The sequence below is a fragment of the Hemicordylus capensis genome, chromosome 3, assembly GCF_027244095.1.
Source record: "Hemicordylus capensis ecotype Gifberg chromosome 3, rHemCap1.1.pri, whole genome shotgun sequence".
Lineage (NCBI taxonomy): Eukaryota > Metazoa > Chordata > Lepidosauria > Squamata > Cordylidae > Hemicordylus > Hemicordylus capensis.
Genome location: NC_069659.1, coordinates 49,594,010 through 49,612,954, shown reverse-complemented (window position 1 = coordinate 49,612,954; position 18,945 = coordinate 49,594,010). Strand labels below are relative to the sequence as shown.

Here is an 18,945-nt window from a genome sequence, read left to right as displayed (position 1 = left end):
TCAGTGTTCCTTTGATGAGGAACATTGTCAAAAGCTTTTTGGAAGTCCAGGTATACTCTGTCAACTGGATCACCATGATCCACATATTTGTTGACACTCTCAAAGAACTCCAAAAGGTTGGTGAGGCAAAATTTACCTTTGCAGAAGCCATCCTGGTTCAGACCCAGCAGGGCCTGTTCTTCTATGTGCTTTACAATTTTATCCTTGAGGATGCTTTCCATTAATTTGCCTGGAGCGGACATTAAGCTAACCGGCCTGTAATTTCCAGATCGCCCCTGGATCCCTTTTTGAAAAGCGGTGTACACTGGCTACTTTCCATTCCTCTGGTATCTGTACCAGAGGAATGGAAAGTAGCCAGTGTACACCAATTGCAGGGATAAGTTATATATTTTTTCAAGGAGGTCGGCAAATTGAGTACTCTTGGATGGATGCCATCCGGCCCTGGCGATTTGCTAGTTTTCCATTTTTCCAGACAGTTTAGAACATCATCTCTTGTCACTTCTATCTAACTCAGTTCTTTAGCCTCCATCCCTAAAAAGCCTGGTTCAGGAACAGGTATATGCTCAGTATCCTCTGCCATGAAGGCGGTTGCAAAGGACCCATTTAGCTTCTCTGCAACCTCCATATCCTCCTTAATCATCCCTTTCCCTCCCTCATTGTCTAATGGTCCATCCGCCTCCCTGGCAGGCTTCCTGCTTCTGATGTATTTAAAGAAGTTTTTGTTATTCCCCTTGATACTTTTAGCTAAATGTTCCTCAAACTCTCTTTTTGCCTCCCTTATTGTCACCTTGCATTTCTTTTGCCAGAATTTGTGTTCCTTTCTGTTCTCTCCATTTGGGCAGGCCTTCCAATTTCAGAAGGAAGTCTTCCCTTTTATGGCTTCCTTGACAGTACCCGTTAGCCATGGTGGTATCCTCCTGCACTTAGTGGTACCTTTCCTCCTTTTGGGTATACAGTCTAACTGGGCTTCTAGTATTGTGGCTTTGAGTAAACTCCATGCACTCTGGAGCAAAGTGACTCTCCTGATTTTCCCTTTCAGCTTTCTTTTCACCATACTCCTCATTTTGTCGAAGTTTCCTCTTCTGAAATTCACAGAAGTGTCTGTGTTAGACTTCTTTGGTGATTCTCTCCTTGCACGTATGCTGAATTTTATCACACTATGGTTACTATTCCCTATAGGGTCCATGACACTGATATCACGCACCAGGTCCTGGGTGCCAGTCAGAATTAAGTCCAAGGTTGCTTTCTCTCTGGTTGGTTCCAAGACCAACTGTTCTAAGGCACAGTCATTCAGCGTATCTAGAAATCTTACCTCTTTGTCATTACCTGACTGTGAATTTACCCAGTCTATGTGTGGGTAATTGAAGTAACCCATTATTACAGCCCTGCCTCTCTTTGATGCCTCCCTGATTTCCTCCTTCAGCTTACAGTAATCAGGGTCATGAGACAAATCCCCCACTCACAAGAAAGAAAAATAGCTGGCACCAGGATAAGGAGTAGAGTCAGCAGAAAGGCCAAGCAGTAACTCATGTCCAAGGCTCTAATTTTCACCACAGGGAAACATATGTTTAATCACAAATGACATGTATTGATAGATTTACCGATTTGCTTGCTTATTTTTAACCCATATAAACTGGCAACAGCATATCCCGGGGCGCAGTGCTTGTCAGACTTCTGACTTGTACTCTGCCTTCATGATCATGAATAAAAGCTAACTTGAGCACACACCCTTGTTGTGTTGACTTGTCTCCATCAGGCAACAAGTTCTATTGCCAGAACCTTGTCTAATCCTCTTTAGTTCAGTTAGACACCCCATTCTCTGTCAATTTGATGGAAGGATGATCGCAAGGAGCTGAATTAAAGAGGAGGGCAAAGTTCCAGAGGATTTTCCCGCAACACTTTGAAGCCAGTTTGTTTCACAAACAAACACTATAATGTCTTCTCAGTCTCAACCGAAAGACTCCAAAGTAGAACCTTAGTAAGATTTTTGTCTTATATTAAACATGAAGATTTGATTTGGTGACTTTTAACAAAATGCATTTTTTAAATCCTTGCTTCTCCCAATATCTGTTTCCTTCTGGTCTGAAAGTGTAAATCGTTCAGCTCGAAGACATTTGCTTCCACGTTTAAACAGTGAAAGAGAAATTGCTATACAGTGTGAGTGTTATTCTTCATTCAGACTGTTCCTCTGAAAACAGTTCACAGGCCTTTGAGATGCAAAATCGTATAACTCTAATGTAGCCAAGGTCCCCATTTGCTGCACTGCTAAAATCTATTTAGCAGATTCTTCTTGGAATAATCTGTCCCCAGACTTGAAGCTTAGTGATTTTAAGTGTTTTATGTTAATGATAACGGTTAGTGCTGAGAACAGATGTACCTGGATGTGGTGTGATCTATTCTATTAGGCTTTTAGGAGTGCTGTATTCATATTGACTTAAATTTTTATGTCAATTTTCAAGGTGTGATGACTGCACCGGGTGTACTCAGTGTTTTTCCCTGATGTGTGATACGTCATTTATGCATGTATTTTCACAATATGGGAATATCTGCAAAAACAAGTGAATATATTTTTCCTACTGAGTTTGTTGCTCAAAGTTAACTGAGTGCTTGCATTTTCCCACTGAATGAAAAGAACATTGTTTATCAATGTACAGGAATACAGGAATATTTATTTACATGCACATATGAAATATGTTTTAGTTTGAGATCAGGTACAATAAAGACAGAGAGTGTGTAAGAGAGAAAGCCAGGGAGTGGAAAAGAGGAAAAATGGTTTCATCATTATTTTATAGTCAGGGTAGTCATTTGGTAACTACCTAATGAGAGTATGTGAAATAATATTTTCCCCAAAGTAATGGCTACTTTAGGTACTGTGCATGTGTGTACTTTCCCAATGAGTGCTCAACTGATTGTACTGTAATCAATTGTACTGTAATGCTTTTTAAGATCTACATGAAACTGCTGGGTGAGATCATCAAGGGATTTGGAGGAGAGTATTATTAATATTTTTTGATAAATAATTTTTTGCAGATGAAATCTCTCAGATTTGGGCTGACTTAGATGGAGACTCCACAATTAATTTGAGATCTGAACTGGAGGTGTCCAGCAACTCCTCTTATGAGGTTCGACTGGATTGGTTTCAGTTTGTGACTCCTGAGGACGTGCACAAGCTGCTCGGAATGGTGAGACGTTCTCTTGACCCTTGTCCAACATGGCTTGTTCTGTTTAGCAGGGAGGCTGTTGTAGGAGGCCGGGTAGAAATCATAAATGCTTCTCTGAGGGAGGGCAGGATGCTTCCTTTTCTTAAGGAGGCAATTATTAGACCACTTCTTAAGACAGTTGATACCTCAGAGCTGAGCAACTATAGGCCTCTCCAATGCTCTTTAACATCTACATGAAACCACTGGGAGATATCATCAGGGGATTTGGAGCTGGGTGTTATCAGTATGCTGATGACACCCAGATCTACTTCTCCATGTCAACTTCTTCAGGAGATGACATAACTTCCCAAAATGCTTGCCTGGAAGCAGTAATGGGTTGGATGAGGAAGAATAAACTGAGACTGAATCCAGATACAGTAAGACGGAAGTACTTATAGTGCGTGGTCAGAATTCCAGAGACGATTTCGATCTCCCTGTTCTATATGAGGAACAGGTTCACAGTCTGGGAGTACTTCTGGATGAACACCTCTCCCTGGTTTCTCAGGTTGAGAAGGTGGCAGGAGGGGCTTTCTATCAGCTTCGGCTTATATGCCAGCTGCGTCTGTTTTTTGAGATTTTTTGAGTACCTCAAAACAGTGGTACATATGTTGGTAACCTCCAGACTTGACTTCTGCAATGCACTTTATGTGGGGCTGCCTTTGTATGTAGTCCGGAAGCTTCAGTTGGTACAGAATGTGGTGGCCAGGTTGGTCTCTGGGTCTTCTCGGAGAGACCATATCACTCCTTTGCTGATAGAGTTACACTGGCTGCCAATAGGCTTCCGGGCAAAATACAAAGTGCTAGTTATAACTTATAAAGCCCTAAATGGCTTAGGCCCTGGGTATCTAAGAGAACACCATCCATTGAGGTCATACAAGAGATCCGTCTCCAGTTGCCGCCAGTTCAGCTGGTGGCCACACAGGGACGGGCTTTCTCAGTTCCTGCCCCGAGACTGTGGAATGCGCTCCTTATTGAGATACGATTCTCTCCATCTCTGACCATTTTTAAGAAGCATTTGAAATCCCACCTCTTCACCCAAGTTTTTTCAGTTCTTTAAAATTTTAAGGTTTTAATTTGTGGGTGATTTTTAAATTTTTAAATTGTTTTAAGTTTTTGTATATGTTTTAACTTGTTTTATGCTATTGTTAACCACCAGAGGTGAAAGTTTGGGAAAGTGTACAAATTTGATAAATAAATAAATAAATAAAATATGCTGACGACACCCAAATCTATTTCTTCATGACATCATCATCAGGAAATGGCATAGCACCACTAAATGCCTGCCTTCAGGCAGTAATGGGTTGGATGAGGGATAAAAAATTGAAGCAGAGTCCAAACAAGATGGAGGTACTAATGGTGAAGGGTCACAATTCAAGGGATGCGATAGCACTTCCTGTTCTGGATGGGGTTGCACGCCCCCTAAAGAAACATGTATGTAGCTTGAGGGTGCTTATGAACCCAGGTCTCACCCTGGTGTTTCAGGTGGAGTCTATGGCAAGGGGCAATTTCTATCCATTTCAGTCCATTTTTGAAGATAAGGATCTCAAAACTGTGGTGCACTAACTGTAACTTCTTGGCTTGAATACTGCAACGTACTGTATGTGGGGCTGCCTTTATGAATGACAATTCATAAACTTCATTTAGTTCAAAATGTAGCAACCAGAATGCTCTCGGAGGTTTCTCAGAGAGATCATATTATGCCTGTTTTAAAACAGCTGCACTGGCTGCTGATATGTTTCTAGGCAAAATACAGTGTGATGGTAATTACACTTAAAGCCTTAAATGGCTTAGGACCAGGCTAAGGACCTGGGTGAGCGCTTTTTTTGGTATGATCCCCACCACACTTTAAAGTAATCAGGAGAAGTCTGCTGCCAGCTTGGCTCGTGGTGACACAGGATCGGGTTTTCTCTGTAGCTGCTACTGGGCTCTGGAATGTGCTCCCTATGGATATGAGAGGCTTCAGAGTTTTAGTAGCCTTTAAAAGAGCCCTAAAAACGTGTCTTTTTAGCCTGGACTATTGTGAATACTGAAATGATTTTAAACTGGTGTTAATTTTGTTTTAATGAATTGTTTGTTTTTTATCTGTTTTTATATTTGCGAACCACCTACTACTACTACTGCAACTACTACTAATATTTATATACCGCTCTTCAACAAAATTATCAAAGAGGTTTACATAGAGAAATAAATAAGACATAAATAAGATAGTCCCCTGTCACCAAATGGCTCACAATCTAAAAAGAAACATAAGGTAGACACCAGCAACAGCCACTGGAGGGATCCTGTAATGGGGTTGGATAGGGCCAGTTGCTCTCCCCCTGCTAAATAAGAGAATCACCACTTTAAAAGATGTCTCTCTGCTCAGTTAGCAGGGGCAACACAATCTAGATAGATAGATAGATAGACAGATGATTCTTTTGGTTTGTTTTTGAGGTAATTACTCACTCATAAAGGTGAGCTTTGCATTTATTTGAATCTTATGACCTTGTGAGTGCCTATGGCCAAAATGAACGTTCTCCTGAGTGAAGGGTGAAGTGAATGTTCACCCTTTTTAATCATGCCAGAGAGTACACAGGAACATAGGAAGCTGCCATATACGGAGTCAGACCATTGGTCCATCTAGCTCAGTACTGTCTATACAGATTGGCAGGGGCTTTTCCAAGGTTGCAGGCAGGAGTCTCTCTCAGCCCTATCTTGGAGATTACAGGGAAGGAACTTGCAACCTTCTTGCTCTTCCTGGAGTGGCCCCATCCCCTAAGCGGTAATATCTTACAATGCTCAAATGTAGTATCCCATTCAAATGCAAACCAGGGTGGAACCTGCTTAGCAAAGGAGACAATTCATGTGTATTGCCACATCCACTAATCTCTGAAGAGACACTCTGGAGTTATAAAGAGAGACCTTAGAACTGGTGTTTCAGAATAGCCATGATAACGAACTACTAATTAGGACTTCTTTGGTTTGAATCTTGCATCTGCCTTACTCACTAGTCAGCCTTAGGTATGTCGCTTATCCTCAGCTCCCCTGCTGCAATATGGGGATGATAGTAATAGTAATTTAATTTATAGGGTTGTTGTAAGAACTACAACAAGATAATTGGTGTGAAGTGCTTTGAGCATTTGAAGACACTATACAAATGCTACAATTATTATTAATACCTGAGAATAATTGTTGCTGGAGGCAAATAGAAAGTTTATAGGGAAAGGACTTAGTCTTCTTCTATATCAGCATCACTTGAGACATTCTCCAGACTAATGAAATAAGTGCAAAGACACATCATGTCAAAGTGAGATGTATAAGGAGACCATGTATCATTTCCCCATGCCCAACCCTCACCCATGTGGATGAAATCTAGAAGCACAGAGGACGACAACATCTGAAGGCACTTTTAAAGTTGCAGACCTACCTGTAGGAATTCTATTGCAGCATTCAATAGGACTGTTAAAGTGTAAAATCTTGCAAGATATAAACACGCAATGCCATCTCTAGTTGATATCATGGAGGCAGCATAATTAGGGAAAGATCTCAGCAGTCACAGATTTAGTCAAATCCCACTTAAATTTACAATGACTAAGAGTCAGCACAACTGTTCAAGGATACCCAAAACACCAAGTTAGGAAATGCAAAAGTTATCAAGCACAATTCCAAACACCTTGAGGTTGTTCACACAACCAGAAAACTGGATAGGACAACTGTCCTACCCAAGTTTGGGAGATGTGTGCTTTGACTCCTACCTTGGTCAAATGCTGGGTATGAAAGCTGGGTAGGATGACACTGTCCTACCCAGCTCCTGTTTCTCACACAACCACTTCTTCTTCCTCCTACCTAGTTGTTTGCTCCCATACAACCAAGAATTGGGAGCACGCACAGCTCTTAAACCTGGGTAGAGCACTTGTCCTACCCAGCTTCCAGTTGTATGAACAGCCTCCTTGTCTTAGGCCGGGTACCCATGTTCATGTTAATACTGATTAGATTAGGTTGACCAACTTGAGTGTGATTATGTGATTGTGAAGCCATGTACGGCAGCAATCCCAGCTAACTTCTGCAGAGTTAACAAAGATTTATGCTCTAGGATCAGTTCTAGATTAGTCAGAACCCTGACCAGGATCCACTGATCATGTGAGCCTGTGCCTCTTCCTAATCCTGGCTACCTGTATGTGCCCTATTCTCACCTGTGCACTGGAGATAGATGCCTGCACCCAGAGTAGGCCATGCCCCTAACACTCTAGTTTCCCATCTGCACTCCAGAATATCTTCAGCTGCACTCTGTCTGGCAACACACCATGTCATCCATACCTGCATGACATGCCCACATCTGCCCCAATACCCACACTCCCACTCCTTCAAGCTGCAGCACAGCATGCTATGGCCATAAATGCATGGACAGCAGCCCCACACTCCACTGAAAGATGCCAGCAGGGAACCTTGACTGCTCATGCGACAGCCACCGCCTATGAGACTAAATGGGATGCTGCTTGCCCACTTGGGGTGACAGGGGGTATGTGTGTGTGTGTGATTTGTGACATGTGAACAGGGAGAGACAGGGATGGGAAGGGTTGCACAGGTGGCCCCTGGATACCCTTTCACTAAGGGTGTCCCTTTTGTGTTTCTATTTTTGCCACCCAGGAAGGAGCTCTCAATCATCTGCTGGGGCGGTAAGCATTTTAAGGCTTCCTCCCCTGCAGATTCGATCCCTTTCTCACTGGTTGTGAGAAAGGACTCAATGTGTTCCATAATTAGTCATTTGGCTCTGAAGTCTTTGACTATGCTACCAGAAAAGGAATATTTCTTTAAATAATCCCTATGCAATCAGCTGCTGCCCATCTGGAAATACAAATGCAGAGGTTCGTACCGTTACAATTTGCAGTCACAAATGCTGGCTGGTCATTATGTTGTTAGGCTAACAGCTCAGGAGGCCAGTGGATGTTCCTTAAGGTGAGCTAATGGTTGGAACTGACCTGGAATATTCTGAATGGGGATTAATGAGACACAAAGACTGAGTTTTGAAGAGAATGGGGAAAAATGCTGGGCAGAGAAATGAATCTTCTTAGGATGCAGGGTTTTCCATTTGGGGATCTGACGTAACCTGTTGCTGCTTGTAGGAGTGCTCTGCTATTTCAACTCATCCTAATGCTCAACTTGCACATAACCTGAACATTACAAAGACATCAATAGCATCCAGTGATCTTTCCTCCAAATGAAGCCAGAATCCAAATAGTCCTGCCCTTGGAATTTCTCACAATTCAGGGAAGTGGGGAGCACAGTAACAACACAAACAATATGACACAACACTGAAGGCACCACATCCAACCTGAATAAGATAATGTAACTTAAACAAGAAATATCTGGGAAGGTTAAAGCCCAAGACTATTTAAACAAGTATTATATGAATAAGCTGGGCGGCATCTGGGAACAATACAAAACACATGGGACCATGAAAGACAAGTAAATTACTCTCTTGATCTGGGAAGAGAAACTGGAGGTGTCAGTTCAGCTCCGATCAAAGGACTTGGCTTTAGGCCAGAACATCACAGGTTGAACTTTCATGCCAACTTTTAGACTTTTCCCCAATGATAAAATTGCAAGGAATACCAGTATACACTATGGCCTTAGTAGTATAATCTCTTCGATCAGAAATATTGGGCTGATCCTCACATTACTGTTAAATATTGCTGTGCAAAAAAGGTGTATAAAGTTAATGTAAAAGTAGTGCAGTTACTAGCTTCCCATCATATGATTTTAATTGTAAACCGCCCAGAGACGCATGTTTTGGCCGGTATAAAAATATTTTAAATAAATAAATAAATAAATAAAATATGAATTGGGGCAACCTTGTACACTAAAGCAGCCATTTTAAAATTTATTTTAAAAAGAAATGTGTATATTTTTGAATGAACAGGACTCTGGCTGACATTCTAACTGTGGTGTTTTGGGTAAATCCATTCCATGATCGAGGCCAGCTCTTGCATGGTGCTTCAGCTACTTTTAGTCCAGTCCTGGACTAGAAGTGGGGCTAACAAACAACCAGCAGCAAGAGCATAGAAAGCAATCTACGCTTGCCTCTCTGTAAAAAATATCTATTTCATAAAACTATTAATATTCCTGATTTTACGCTACTGCCTGGTCCTTGTGTGTCTGGATTTTACATTGGCGACGAGAGTGGCTAAGAACCCCTCCATAAACCAACAAAACTTTCACAATAACATGAAGCAAAAGAGAGAGGGAAAGGTCTACACAGGCGCGTAACAACGATAGGGCAAGGGGAGACAGTTGTCTGGGGGCCCCACTGCCTGGAGGGGCCCCCCAGAGGCACCTCACGTGACTCCCCATTGCCCCCTGCCCAGCCCCAAGGCTCCTCAGCCACTTGCCCTGTTCGCCGTCTCTCCAGCTTGTTCTCCTGGCCGGCAATCGAGGGAGCAGACAAGCTGCAAAGAGCTCCTTTTCTCCCGCCTCTCAGCTGATCGGCGGGTGGGCGGGGCTTCCACGGAGGCCTCCGTGTAGGCCGCAGTGAAGCCTGAACTCGAGTAGGGCCCAAGCCAGCCAGGAAGGAGGAGGCAGCCAGAGAGGCCTCCACTGTTCTCTGCAGCAGAAGACCCCCTGCTGCCAGGTAGAGTGTGAACTCCTTTTTGTGGTTACCTTCCCCACCCCCACCCCCACCCGGATATATAGGGATCTGCTTGCCATAGGGCTTTGATATGGGGGGGGGGGGGACTGAGAAGTCTCTGAATATTTATTTTTAAACAGCTTGGAAAATTTGCTGGCTTAAAAAAAACTATCTAAAAAGTCCTATAAGTGGCTTGTTTCATGGCAGAAAATTACAAAAACTTCTGGAAGAAACAGTATTATATTTATTTTATTCATTCATTTATAAATGCACTTATGTTCAAGTTGTTTTGCAACCCAGAAGGTCTGAGTGAGAACTGTGAAGCATGCCTTCTGCTTTTATTTTATTTTATTTTTCTTGTGTATGAACTGCTCCCCAATAACTTGCAGGGACTTCAGGGTAAATCTGGCCAACATGTGAATGCAGCACCTCCCTTCCAGAGGAGATGTGTGTTAAAGGGCTTTAAAAGCCTCCTGTGAAAAACCTCCTGGAATCAAACTTGACTGAATTTGTTCAGAATTCTGAGAAAACAAACATAGGCTCACCCTGCATGGTTGAAAGTCTCCTTGGCTAATCTGCAGCGAGGGGCCCATTTTAATCATTCATCTTTCTAGTGTGTTCTAGGCATTAAAAATAAAACAAATGTATAGTACTCAATGTATATCACTATATATTGTGACGTGTGCGTGTGTGTATTCAGTGAAATGTATTTCCAGGCAGCATACTTATTTTGGAATATCAGACTTAAATCCTTGGGGCCCTGGGGTGTGCGGAGGCCCTGGACTTTGAGTGGGGGGCCCCCATTTTAAAATCTTGTCTCTGGGCCCACTCCAACCTTGCTACGCCCCTGGGTCTACAAGACATAGAGAGGACAAAAGGAAGGCAAGGGACAGAAACAAAGACACACCATTCTTCTAACCAGGTATTTCTGTCCCTGCCTCAATTGGAATTCTGACTTTTTCTTCATAGACATAACATACTGTGTAACATAAGCCTTTTGTAGTAGCCTGTTTGGGAGTGCAGCAGCCATCTTATCTACTGTATAGTCTCCCAGCTCTTCCTGAAGGAGTGGAGTAGCAGCCATTTTGAGTGCTTCTTTTATTTGTTAGCACAGCATACTTCTCCAGCAGTGACTGGTTCCTCTTCCAGTTTTATGAGCTTCTGCCTCGGTTGTTATCAATATGCCTCCTGCTTTGCCTGAATTTGCTATTCATGACTCCCACTTTACACTGGGACCTAGATGGGACCAGTGGCTTGAAAGACTGGAAAGTCTATTGTTTGTGATAAAAGGAAATGACCCCACCACCAAGTGGGTATTGCTGTTACATTTTGCAGGCAGTAAAGTTCTCCAGATTGTCACAGCAGAGAGTGCTCATCTGAAACAAGAAATGTTTTGTTCCCTCCGCAGCAACAGGTCCACTCCCAACAGCTCTACTGGTGTGGCACCAGCTTCCCTTATGTTTGGCAGACAAGTTAGGATAAAACTGCCTCAACTTGACCTTCCATGTCAGGACACTGTTTTATGTCAATATGATAAACATGCAAAGAGTACACTGATCAACGCAGGCAAGCCACGTACTATCATTGAAAGTGAGTGACCTGGCTCTAGTGAAAAATCTTTGGCTTTGGAACAAACTGCCACTGCTTTTTTATTCTGCACCACATCAAATAACGCAGATTAAAGGTACCATGATCGTAGCCCGGCGGAGTAATCATAAAGAAATTTATCTCACTTCAAACTAGTGCAGAGCACATATCAAGATTCAAGTTCAGATGATGATAACTCCATACCTAGTGACAATGTCGTCCCATGAGCCCCATGTGCTCCTGAGCAGTGCTAACCATGTTACCTGCAAAGGATCAACTGTCGACCTCCAAACTATCTGCAGGACTACACTACAAAGCAGTAGCTGGTCATGCATCTGTAGACCAACTTCCAATCTGTGTTCTTGTTGTATGTGATTAGTTTAGTGTTTCAAATTCCGTTAGTACATTGATGGGACTGGTCTTTTATTTGGGGGGAAAGAAGGGATATGGTGTTGTTGGTTAATACATTCTGTGTTCCAGACCAGCTCTTGAATGGTGTTTTAGTTACTTTTAGTCCAGTCCTGGACTAGAGGTGGGGCTAACAAAAAGGAAAGCAGTTTGCACTTGCTTGTCTGTAAATAATATCTATTTCATTAAATTATTAATATTCATGATTCTACTCCACTGCCTGGTCCTTGTGTGCCACAACTCTTTCCTCTGGATTCTACACTAACAAATACTGTGTGTAAGCAACCAAAACAAGCATGTGTGTAGCAGATGGTCTTCTGAATTGTGGGTGCTGCTCACACATGTGGAAGGCGAGCAATTTTCATCAGTCTCCAATTCCCCCAGATGCACGCAAATGTGTCCCTGAGGGCTACATGATTCTCAGGGACATATTTGTGTCAATTCAGGAAATGTGTTGAAGGTATGTACAAAATGTAGCTATAACTAAGACTGCAGACAAACTGAATCAATCATCTAGTAAAACAAAAATAAACAAAACAAGAACTGTGATGCTAAAAAAATAGGTAAATAGGAATATTATAGTAAACACTATGGCTTTTTCTGCTTCCCTACACAGCAATCCTATAGTGAACCTCAGTACGCATAGACAATACACAGATTTTGAGATTAGGGGCTGTGTGCTAGGTTTTTAAAATGTAAATGTAAATAGCAACCATGCATGGCCCTGATCTGGATTGGAATCATGGGGGTGGGGGAGGCTTTAATGCTTTGTCCCACCATAATCTTGATCCAGATCAGTTGCACTCCTATGGATGCTATATGGGCAAGGAGGAAAGCTCCGATCCTGAACCAAATAGCAAGTGATCTCAGAAATGTGATGCACTCTCTGGTAGCCTCTAGGCTTGACTACTGCAATGCACTCTACAGGGGGCTGCATTTATATGCGCTTCAGAAACATCAGTTAGTCCAAAATGCAGCCGCTAGATTGGTTTCCAGGGTTTCTCGGAGAGACTATATAAAGCGTGTTTTAAAACAACTGCAATGGCTGCCAATAGGCTTCCAGGCAACATACAAAGTGCTGGTAATTACCTTTAAAGCTCTAAACAGCTTAGGACTGGGTTACCTGAGAGAGAGCCTTCTTCTGTATGATCTGCACCACACATAAAGATTATTGAGAGAGGTCCATCTCTGGATGCCACCACCTCATCTGGTGGCAACTCAGGAGCGGCCTTCTCTGTAGACACTCCTGAGAATGCGCCCCCTATAGATATTTGTGGCTGAACATCTTTAATGGAGCCCTTAAGACACATTTTAGTAATTTTTAATGTTTTAACTTGTTGTTTTAACAGTTTGTTTTATTTTGTGTTTATTATATTCATCTTTGTGAACCGCCTAGAACCTTTGGAGTCATGTGGTATATCAAACAAAACAAAAACAAAAAAATAAGTGCACTGGTGAGGGATCTGGATTGGAGCAGTATAAGAGGCAAAGATTTAACCTCCCTCTCCTAGTCCCAGTCCAGATTAGGACCCCTTACACCTGCTATTTACATTTAAAAAACAGACATGCAGGCTCAAATCAAACAATCAGCATATAATCTAACTTGACCCATAGAGGAACCACTTACACAGAGAATGCATTCACATGCCGAGTCCCTTTTCCTTTGCCATCTCAAATGGTAACAGGTTGTTCTGGTAAGAACTAATCTACCCTTCACTATAATCTTAATTGATAATTTCCATCCTCACAGGTTAGCCCACTTCAGCCTTTAACGTTCACATGTCTGCCTTCTTGAATTGGAGTGGATGACATAATGACAAACGATGCCGTTGAATCGTCCCTATGTGTCCCTACAACTGTATCAAATTTGCTTCATATTGGTCCAGGGATTGCATAATTGGTCGGGAAACACACACACACACACACACACACACACACACACTCCCGGGTGATTTCATAAGCTTACTTTTCTTAAGGAAAGTGGGCTTAAAAAGGTTTAGACCAGGACCAGGGAAACAAGACCACAATTATTACCTGTTTGCTAACATTATCAGAAAGACATGCAAGGAAATTGAGATCAGAGCAGAACAGAAAGACCACTCCTCAGTTTGACACTTGAAGAATGAGGAGAACATCAGTAAAAGGCTGGTGCAGTTACTGCTGTTCATCTCCATGTCAAAGTGTCATATTATACATGTTGACTTCTCAGCCAAGTAGAAGATGCTAGCCGAGGGCAAGACCATATCCTCGAGTTCGAATATGTCTGTTATCACTATTCAGATCTGGGATTCTTTATATTCAGCAACTGATATCTTGTTCAGACAGTACTATGGGTGGCACCCAGGGTAAAATTGGGAGCAGGCTCCAGACTCAAATAATTCCCTTCTTCATTCCCCTTACCATGGGATGAAAATATCTTGTGAACAGGGAACGTGCCATGTTTATTTGAACGTGGCCTGTAGAGGCAGGAGTGAGGAAGCTTCAGCTCAATCACTCCTGGTCTCAACCTAGGGTACAATCTTAGGAGACAGGATGTATAATCTGACCAGGCCATATTACTAATTAAATAAAGTTATTTCTTCACTCTAATCATAAACAAGGTTTCTGTAACATTGTAAAACAAAATACAGCTATTGTGACAGACAGCATTCAACTCCAAAACCAACAAGGAAAAAATGACAAATGGGAAGTCTCTCTCTCCTGGTGGGTACTGATGGAGAAATTCTGGGAATTCTGGGTTCGTTTAAAGAGCAGAGGCCAAACCATCCATCAGGTCCAAGCATTTATTGATCACAATATGCCGGGTGTCTCTCTTCCAAGAGCACACACTCAGGCTTTTGGCAAGAGTCTCTAATACTGTTTACATACAGGCTATAGGAGTACAGAGCCCATCAGAGGCCAATGTTTCATAGTATACATCAATCATAATAGTACAAGCAGAAGAAAGCTTAGCCATTGGTAGACAAGGTGACACATTTCAAGGCAGAAACCAGCAATAATGCACCAATTGATTTAATAATTATTTAAAATTAATTAATTTTCAATTAATTAAAATTAATTTTAATTTAATAAAATTAAATCTATTGATTTAAATATCAATATTAAAAATTAATATTTTAATATTATTAAAAATAATTTAGTACATTATTTAAATGTGCTAAATAAGCACATCTAGCTGTGCTTATCCCTAGTCAGGCAGGGCAAGGTATGGTCAACAGTAGGGGTGTGCATTTTGGAATTTTCTTGTTTCGATTTGTATCTGAATCGAAACACCCCTGTTTTGTTTTGTACCCAAATTTTCTGAATCCAAATCAGCCCTGTATTGTTTTGTAGCCGAATTTTCTGAATCTGAATCGATTTGGATTTTTAAAAAGGGTCCCAGGGCAAAAAGAGTGGGTGGTGGTGGTAGCGTCCAATGGGTGGAAGCTTAGCAGCCAAATTTCAAAGGAATTAGGCAAAGGGCTGATTTTTTGTGAATTTTTAAAGTTTACACATCTTTAAGAATTTTCCCATAGGGAATAATGGAGATTCCAGCAAATGTATTGCTTCAAATCAAGGGGAAAGGGATGACCCAGAGCAGAATGTGGTGGGTGTTAGTGCCCAATGTGGGCAAGGAAACTTCCAGAATTATTTCAAAGAAATTGGGCAAAGGGCTGATCTTTTGTGATTTGATGAAGTTTACGTGTCTAAGATTTCTCCCATAGAGAATAATGGAGGTTTAGGTTTCAGCAGCCTCATAATTCCACTTGGGAGGCACTGGGGTTGCCCAGAGTGAGGGGTCGTGTAGTGCACATAGGGTGCCAACCACCCCCATACCCACAAGCCCGTGGGGTACTGGATTTTGTTGTTTCTGATGTGTTCCTTGTAGATTCTCTGATAGCATATGAGATTTTCAGTGAAAAACAAGAATCCACTCTCATATGCTACCAGAAAATCTACACTCAGAACACCACAGAATCAACAGAACCCAGCACCCCATGGGTTAGCAACCCTTCCCCTGGCCAATGTGGGATCAGTAAAGAGTGGCAGAAGCAAAAGAGCCAATGGGGAACAAGGAGGGAATTGTCAGCAGGCCAGCCCATGATTTAGGTCACCAATCAGAAGGGTAGGAAATTCAAAGAGATGTCAAACACAAAATGCAGACTGACTCAGAGATCACCACAAAATGGAGGTCTGAAACAACAAAACATTTTGTAGCTGAAACAGGGACGTTTTGTTTTGTATACAAAACTTTTGGATCTGGAAAATGGGTGTTTTGTTTTATCTACAAAACACCCGAAACAGGCTGTTTTGGGTACAAAACGTTTTGTATCCGAAACGTTTCACACATCCCTAGTCAACAGGTGTTTATCTCTAGTCAGGAGGGGCAGAGTATTGTTTCCAGAAAAGGGGGCCCTGTAACAGCAGGGTGAAGAAACCTGTGACCTTTAGGGCTTAAGTAGGTGACACAACTAGGTGAAAGGGGATAGTAGAATTTTCCTTCATCAGTATCTATGTGATAAATGGTGAGAACTTAGGGAGAAGTAAACTGGGAGATTGGAGACATAAGGACAGCCCTGCTAGTTCAGGCCCAAAGCCCATCCAGTCCAGCATCCTATTTCACACAGTGGCCCACCAGATGCCTCTGAGAAACTCACAGGTAAGAGGTGAGGGCATGCCCTATCTCTTGCTGTTGTTCCCCTGAAACTGGTATTCAGAGGCATCTTGCTTCTGAGGCTGGAGGTGGCTCTGAATGGCTTCTTTTGCCATATATCACATAGATACCCACCAAGAGACAGTGATTTTCCATTTGTCATTTCTTCCTTGTTGGTTTTGGAAGAAATGATAAATGGCGTCTGGTTTCAATGTAGTGCAGAGTACAAAAGTCAGAGCCAAGTAGAGGCTGGCTTTACAGATAAAGCAAGACTGTATGCTTGACATCTGAGAAAAAATTTCAGAGTGAGTCTGAATTATCTGAGGAGAGGTGCAGAGAATCAACACTGTCTGAGGATACCTCTGGTATCTCCTCAACCCTCTTGCAAACCACCAGTTTAGTCTCAGTGTGGATGAGGAACGTACTTTTGCTGTAGAGGCATTCCATAAATGTCGCCGTCATCATCATCATCATCATCATCATCATCATCATTATTACATTTATATCCCACTCTTCCTCCAAGGAGCCCAGAGAGGTGTACTACATACTTGAGTTTCTCTTTCACAACAACCCTGTTAGGTAGGTTAAGCTGAGAGAGAAGTGACTGGGCCAGAGTCACCCAGCTAGTTTTATGGCTGAATGGGGATTTGAACTCGTGTTTCCCCGCTCCTAGTCCAGCACTCTAACCACTACACCACGCTGGCTCATTGGTTGAGTTAAAAGAACAGTACAGTTACTAGAACTGAGTTGTTGCTGTTATATTTCCCCATCCACACATCAGGGTACAGGAACCCTGAAGAACATACAGACACAGTAACATTTTCCTTTAAATCTTGTAGTAAGATGACAAATACATGAGGTACTTGCTGATGTCACAGTAAAAATTGACTGTATTTGGTGGTGGGCGGGGGGGGGCAGGTAAATACTAATACTTTCTTTTTTCTAGAACTTGAGCCAAATCTATATCCTGATGAATGCAACATCACATTAAGACAGTGGGGTCACCCATGTCAAAACTGGAGATTTAAACTCACATAAGAATGCTGCCAAAGTTGGGAAATCATAAACCCAGAATAGGAATGTAATGTGTTCGGAACAGGCTATATTCTGAAGCAAGCTTTGTTGCCCTGAAATTCCTATTGTGCCTAGAATACAAAATGAGACTATTATGGGTTTCTGTGCCAATTTTGTGCCCGCGCAGCCTGCATTCATCAGACTAGGTGCTCAAAGCCTGGAGCCACTTTCAGCGCATGCTCAGAATATGATCACTTTAATCCCTTGCTCTTGATGAACAGTTATTTGCTGCGATCGACTAGAACGTTTAAAAATGAAAATGTGATTTACTGAACAATACTTTGGCTACTGAGCAACCAATTGGCCTGGAAATTTCCACATTTGGAAAAGTCAAGTACACCTCATGGGCATGCAGCACTGAAAACATGACCTTTAAAGCAACTCCTCAGTTTGACCGTTAAGGGGGAAATACCTTGTTAAAGAAACACCACAGTGTCACTTAATGGGATTTGGATCTACTTGCACCCTGGGAGAAAACTGAACAAGTCATACTGCAGCAACAGGCAACTTATCTCAGGTGGCAGCCACCACACATCTACTCTAATTTAGCTGCTTATGCCCCAAAGGCCACCAGAGCTCTATTCTCCCATCCCTCTGCTGAAGTCCCAATGTGGCATTGTGACAATGCATATACTTCTCAGAAAGGAACAACATATGCACCAACTAGAACTCTCAAAATGATATGATTTTTTTCAACTGTTCTTGGATTACAATGATCCAATTGCAAGTCAAGCCAAAAGGAGACTGGCATAATTCATCTCCTGCTATTCCTGGTAAAATCGATTCAGATGTAATGTGAAACCAAAGTTAAATCTTGATTCCTCATGACATTCCCAAAAGAAGCCTTGGCTGCATGCATTCCCCCCCCCCTTCCCTGCAAGCCTCACCAGAAATCTACTTTCAAATTATGTTAAAAACAAACCAAAATCAGCAGTGACATCCAAACCACTCAATTTTGGGTTATTCTGCTATATGTCACACAAAACCATGTTTAAATAATGGTTCCATGCAGAGGTGCTCTTACCCCTGGACTTTGGGGTCGAAGCCCAGGGTCTCCACACCCCTTGGAGGCCCCCAAATCCTCTTTAGTTTCTCCTGGGTGGTGTGGTATGTGCCCTCAAGAACCTACGTGTTAAAAAATGATGCTTAATTTGCAGGGGGCAGGCCTCCAAAGGCCTTTAGGTCCAGGCTGCAAAGTTACCTAGGTGCACCTCTAGTTCCATGCAATGCCCAGGCCAGGGGAAAGCATAACATTGGCTCCCACAGAGACCAGCACTGGTCTATGAGGACAGTTGGGGCAGCCCCCCCGCTGACATTCCTAGAAGTACTGAAAGAGCAATGTACCCTGAGAGGAAGGCAAGAAAGGAGGTGCCCAGGCCAGGGAGCTCTTGTCTTCTGCTCCTGAAAAGACCAACAGCAGGAGACAACAATGTTTTTAA

The 18,945-nt window shown here is 42.4% G+C and overlaps 1 protein-coding gene and 1 long non-coding RNA gene across 22 annotated transcripts in view; one reads left to right on the top strand and one right to left on the bottom strand.

Moving 5' to 3' along the window:
- The window catches only part of ZBTB20 (zinc finger and BTB domain containing 20), an 852,388-nt gene that overhangs the window by 268,356 nt on the left and 565,087 nt on the right, over positions 1-18,945 (bottom strand). The window lies entirely within an intron of this gene.
- Positions 9,736-18,945, top strand: part of LOC128350718 (uncharacterized) — a 203,416-nt gene continuing 194,206 nt past the window's right edge. For all 5 annotated transcript variants that reach the window (XR_008319423.1, XR_008319420.1, XR_008319424.1 and 2 more), the window contains exon 1: positions 9,736-9,807. This is a non-coding gene — a long non-coding RNA (uncharacterized LOC128350718). The remainder of the gene's footprint in view (positions 9,808-18,945) is intronic.